This window comes from Piliocolobus tephrosceles, chromosome 11, assembly GCF_002776525.5.
Source record: "Piliocolobus tephrosceles isolate RC106 chromosome 11, ASM277652v3, whole genome shotgun sequence".
In the NCBI taxonomy this organism is placed as follows: Eukaryota; Metazoa; Chordata; class Mammalia; order Primates; family Cercopithecidae; genus Piliocolobus; species Piliocolobus tephrosceles.
Genome location: NC_045444.1, coordinates 75,729,349 through 75,735,792, shown reverse-complemented (window position 1 = coordinate 75,735,792; position 6,444 = coordinate 75,729,349). Strand labels below are relative to the sequence as shown.

The following is a 6,444-nucleotide window of genomic DNA, read 5'->3' as shown; positions in this document are numbered from 1 at the left end:
AAAACCTAAATGCCTTATTGATATCTATCCATAGAGCTTAGTATTGTATGGTATAAAATCTCCAAAGTAAGTATTAAAAAAACATGTAGACAACCCTATATTCCTTTATTTAACTCGGGATTAAAAATCCCGACCAGTAAAAATCCATACTTAGAAACAAAAAACAAAAATTTTTTAAAATCCCTATTTCTTTATAAGCAAAGAAGAATGAGTAACATTTAAAATATTAAATATTTGAATAAAATAAAATAAAATGTGAAATATTTGAAAATTTAAGTAAATGTGTAAAATAGTCTTATGGTAAATTATTTCTTGTTTATTTTCCATTTTACTCATGTTTTTTAGTTGAAGATAAGATCCTTTGAAATTCAAACATATATATATGTTCACAAAGACCTCTATGTCACTAAATCCAATGGGCATTTTTCTTTTATTGTTTTCCAGTGCACATAGAATATTTATTATTTGGGTAGATTCCCAAAAATGGGCCGAGTACAGTGGCTCATGCCTGTAATCCCAGTACTTTGTAAAGCTGAGGCGGGTGGATCACCTGAGGTCAGGAGTTTGAGACCAGCCTGGCCAACATGGTGAAACCGGGGTCTACTAAAAATACCAAAAAAAAATTTAACTGGGCATGGTGGCGTGTGCCTCTAGTCCTAGTTACTTGGAAGGCTGAGGCAGGAGAATCGCTTGAGCCTGGGAGGCAGAGGTTGTAGTGAGCAGAGATCATGCCATTGCACTCCAGCCTAGGCAACAGAGTGAGACTCCATCTCAAAAAAAAAAAAAAAACCCAAAAATGGGAGTTGCTGGGTAAAACTGTATAATCATCAACAGTATCATTATTACTGGTAATAGATATTGCCAAATTATTCTCCCAAAGCATAATAGCAATTCATACCTTTACCATGTGATACGGTTTGGCTCTGTGTCCCCACCCAAATCTCATCTTGAATTGTAATCCCCACATGTCGAGGGAGAGAGGTAACTGGATCATGAGAGCAGTTCCCCTACGCTGTTCTCATGATAGTGAGTGAATTCTCACTAGAGTACAACTATAATTTTTCAATTCTCATCTTACTTATTTCTCAATAGTATTTTACACCATTGACCACTTCTTCCTATTTAAAATAATTTATTCTCTTGGCTTTTGTGGTATCACACTCCCAATTTTTGTCCAGTTTTACTGGTTACTCCTTGGCAGTCTCCTTTGGAACCTTCTCATTGTCCTAATATCCAAATGAACTTTAAGGCTTAATCTTGGGCCGTTTTCTTTTCTTAGTGGCTTTGCTTACCATATACAACTTGATGACTCCAAGGATTATGTCTCTAGATCTGATTTCTTCTGATTTGCAGATCTATATCTTTGACATCTCATAAAGCATCTTCACACATCCCCTCAAACTTAATATACTCAAAGTTGAACTACTATCCTTCCTTCCAAACCTGGTTCTCTTTTATTGCTTCCTAAATCAGTGAGAGATATGATGATCCAGCCAGTTGTACAGACCACAAACCTGGAAGACTCTTTGGCACCTCCCTCTTATTTCCTTCTCCATAACCAGCCCATCATCAAGTCTAAAAATCTCTAGAACTCATCTCTACCACCACCACCACCCTAATCCAAGCCATAATCATCTCCCAACTGCTATCCCCATCTTGTTTTGCCCTTATCCAACCCAGTTTTTCAAAACATAAATCTGATCTTTTCATCTCCTTGTTCAATGGCTTCTCAAGGCCATCTGATTATGAGGAACAGTGACAGGATCCACTGGCTCCAACTTAACTTGAAGCACCAGCTACAACTACCTTCTTCACCTACCTCCCAGTAAAACCATGCATACCTTGTTCTCCTCATTCTGGCTTTCTTGTAGCTCCCCAAATGTAGCATAATCACACACCCCAGGTTACCCAGGAAAGTACTGGTCAAGTACTTCTCCCCCTATACCTTCCCATTACATTATTAAAGGCCTATTTACTATAGTTTCTTTTACCTAGTACATCAAGTTCAGCTATCAAGAAAAATTTAGAAGGCATATTTAAAAAGCAAAAAATATAGTTTAAATAATTATGTGCTAGCATAATTATTAATAGTGCCCTTTCACTTTCAAGTCTCCCTGATACGGATGATGAATTATCTGGTCACCCTGGACTATTCCTGTTCTCTGACACCTTCCTTCTCCCAAACAATTCCTCCCTTACCAGGATCTAGCTAACGCCTAATCATTTCTCAGTTTAAAAGATATTTCCTCAGTGAAGCACTGTTTTCATTAAATCTCTGCCATCAGAAACATCCAGTGTCCTCCTACCTGCCTTGATAGTTGGAGCTTGATATTATAGCCTTGATAGTCTATAAAATTTGACCCAAATCTAGTTATTTAAAATTATTGTTTAGTCTTCCAGTTTCTGGTCCAGCATTTAAGGAGCTTAGAAGTCACCACTTCCTCCTAACAACAAGTAAAAAGCTGAACCAACCCTAAATAAATCAACAGCCCTTAAGTTTGTCAGATAAGGGAGGTAATGGGCAAACTGATACCCTCAAAATTGGAGAGACAAGTGGATTCACAGAGTCATAACTTAGTAGAGCAGAAACTCACAAGCAGAAACTTTCTAAGGAATCATTACTGGAATAAGAAAACATTAACATTAATTCACAATTGCTAGAAGCTCAGTGTGGACAAGTATTAGAGTTAAAAACTCTAGAAGGATCCATCATAGTGGGGCCCCATGCTTTCATGTGTTTTACCTATATGAGTTTTATCAGGTCCTCACGGTGAGTATTGAAGAAAAATCCCCTCATTCCAGCCGGAGGAGGGAGAAAAGGAACGATTTTGAAATGCTCCAGGGCATTCTGTTCTTAACAAGACCTGCTCTCAAGAGAAACTACTTTACCAGAGCCTAACCTATTGGGCTTTTATCAGACCCTAACCTGCTGGGGTTTTATCAGAACCTAACCTACCTAGGGAAGGGAAATGCCCAATTCCAGTCGCCTCTAACCATCCTGCCTGGCCTAAGGGACAGGAGGAGAGGACTGAGAAGCACTGGTGAAGTTCAAAGTATAGGGAGGCAGGCTCACCAAGAGACGAGACATAATCATAAGATGATAGAATGCTTCTCCCCCTATACCTTACCATTACATTATTACAGGCCTATGTACTACAGTTTCTTTTACCTAGTACATCAAGAAAAATTTAGAAGGCATATTAAAAAAGCAAAAACCGTAGTTTAAAGAGACAGAGCAAGCATCAGAACCAGACATGGCAGGGATGTTGGAATGATCAGACAGGGAATTTAAAACAACTATGATTAATACGCTAAGGGTTCTAACGGATAAAGTAGCCTGCAAGAACAGATGGGCAATGTAAACAGAGAGATGGAAATCCTAAGAAAGAACCAAAATGACATGCTACAGATAAAAAACACTGTAAAAGAAATGAAGAATGCCATTAATGGGCTTATAAAGAGATTACACACAGCTGAGGAAGGAATCTCTAATCTCGAAGATGTATCAGTAGAAACCTCCAGGCCAAGGCACAGTGGCTCACTCCTGTAATCCCAGCACTTTGGGAAGCCAAGGCGGGAGGATTGCTTGAGCCCAAGAGTCTGAAACCAGCCTGGGCAACATAGTGAGACCTCATCTCTATAAAAAATAAACAAAATTAGCCAGGCATGGTGGCACGGGCCTGTAGTCCCAGTTACTTGGGAGGCTGAGGTGAGGGTCACTTGAGCACGGGAGGTAGAGGCTGGAGTAAGCCGTGATCATGCCACCGCCCTCCAGCCTGGGCAACAAATACCCTCTCTCAAAAATAAAAATAAATTTAAAAGTCTAGGGGGAAAAAAAAGAACCGAAAGAGAAGAAAGAGAGAAAGGAAAAGAAGAAATATTTAAAACAATAATGATTGAGAATTTTTCCATATTAATGTGACATATCAAACCACAGCTTCAGGAAGCTCAGAGAACACCAAGCATATCATTTTCAAATTACAGAAAAACAAAGATAAAGAAAATAATCCTATTTACTGCAGCACTATTCACAATAGCCAAGATTTGGAAGCAACCTAAGTGTCCATCAACAGATGAGTGGATAGAGAAAATTTATCCATTCATGTGGATACACAATGGAGTAGTATTCAGCCATGAAAAATAATGAGATCCTGTCATCTGCAACAACATGGATGGAATTGGAGGTCATTATGTTAAATGAAATAAGTCAGGCACATAAAGACAAACTTTGCCTGTTCTCACTTATTTGTGGGAGCTAAAAATTAAAGCAATTGAACTCATGGAGATACAGAGTAGAATGATGGTTACCAGAGGCTGGGAAGGGTAGTGGGGGGAAGTGGGGATAGTTAATGGGTACAAAATAGAAATAATAGATAAGACCTAGTATTTGCTAGCACAACAGGGTGACTATAGTATAATTGGATTATATGTAACATAAAGGATAAATGATTGAGGTGATGGATACTCTACTCTGATGTAATTATTATGCATTGCATGCCTGTATCAAAAAAATCTCATATACTCCAAGTATATATGCCTACTAAGTACATACAGAAATTAAAAATTATTTTAAAAAGAAAACAATCCTAAAAGAAGCCAGAGGAAAACACATTACTAATAGAGAAGCAAAAATAAGAATTACACCCAAGTTCTCCTCAGAAACTATGCAAGCAGGAAGTGAGTGGAGGAAAAAATAAAGTGTTGAGATAATGGAACCACTAATCTAGAATTTTGTAACCTGTAAGATTATCCTTCAAAAATGAATGAGGAATAAAGACTTTCTCAAACAAAAATTGAGGGAATTTGCCACCAGTAGACCTGCCTTGCAAGGCATGTTAAAAGAAGTTGTCCAAAGAGAAGAAAAATGATATAGGTCAGAAACTTACATATACATAAAGGAAGGAAGAGCATCAGAGAATAAAAAAAAAATGAAGGTCAAGTAAAATATTCTCTTTGTCTTAATTGAGCTAACAGATAACAGTTTGTTCAAAATAACATTATCATGCCCAGTACAGTGGCTCACGTCTGTAATCCCAGCACTTTGGGAGGTCGAGGTGGGTGGATCACTTGAGGTCAGGAGTTCAAGACCAACCTGGCCAACATGGTGAAACCCTGTCTCTACTAAAAATACAAAATATATAGAGTGTGGTGGTGCACATCTGTGATCCCAGCTACATGGTAGGCTGAGATGAGAGAATTGCTTGAACCCGGGAGGCGGAGGTTGCAGTGAGCCAAAATCACACGACTGCACTCCAGCCTGTGCAGCAGAGCAAGATTCCATCTCAAAATAAGTAAATAAATAATAACACTATCAACAAAGGGTTTGAATATAGATATAGATATATACTTATATGTGTTTATGCATAAGTGAAATGAATGACATTTATGAAATGCATGACATACGTATGCTTATGCACAAGTGAAATGAGTAAATGAATGATAGGTGTGAAGACTTAGGAATATTTTGTTATTATAAGGTACTTACACTATCTGTGAAGTGGTTTAGTGTCATCTGAAAGTAGACTTGGAATAACTGTAAATCAATGTTGTAAACTCTAGGGCAATCACTAAAACAAAAATGTAAAAAGAAGTATAATGAATATGCTAAGATAGGAGAAAAAACCCTAAAAAGGAGAAGGAAGCTGATAAGCTGGCTGAGGAGCATTAATCATGAGGGGTCCTTGTGGCAAACTAAGCACTTGTCCTCTATACTGTCCCTCTCCTTGCAACTAATCCGAAACACTTCGGTTTTCTGTGTAGACTACCTTAGAGCCTTAATTGAAGACATGTTCTGTTTGAAGAGTATTTAAGGTTTCCAATAAAATGTACACCCCTCAAGAAAAGTTTCCTGAGCACCTATGAAGGCCAAGTGTTTTTCTGGGTGTTAGGAAACTGTGGCTAACAAAATAGACCAAATCCTTGTCCTTTATGGAGCTTTATACTCAAGTGAGGGAGACTAACTAAATAAATAAATTTATATAAGGTAGCCATAAGTGATACTTAAAAAAGAAAAAGAGAGCAATAATGTAAGAGGCACACTATTGTTACTTAACTGGAAATTTCTACAGGGTGGATGGGACAGGCAAACTTCCTTTTATCCCACTCCAGGTCCACTCACCTCCTTTACCACTCTGGCTCTCCTGCACCTGCAGAAAAAGCAACCCCTGTCCTCTGGCTCCTTGTCAGTATCTGCCAATGGGTAGCCCTGGCAGGAGACTGGAGGAGGAAGAATGAGGTCGGGCTCCCTCTCTGAGGTCATCTCAGGTTTGCTGTGCTCCTCCTCAAACGGAAGATGGCCAGTTTAAGTAACTATCCCCTCCCCCTTGACAATTCAGGTCGTTGAAAGTAGTTTCTTTAAAACAAAAGCCTTTCTGAATTCTCTTATACAGAGTGCGAAGGTATAGCCTCTTAAACATAGACACAGAAAGTATAACCTCTTAAAAT

The 6,444-nt window shown here is 38.4% G+C and overlaps 1 protein-coding gene across 1 annotated transcript in view; it reads right to left on the bottom strand.

Annotated features, from left to right (window-relative positions):
- ANKAR (ankyrin and armadillo repeat containing) overlaps positions 1-6,444 on the bottom strand; it is a 72,876-nt gene that overhangs the window by 41,788 nt on the left and 24,644 nt on the right. The gene's annotated exons all lie outside the window — the stretch shown is intronic.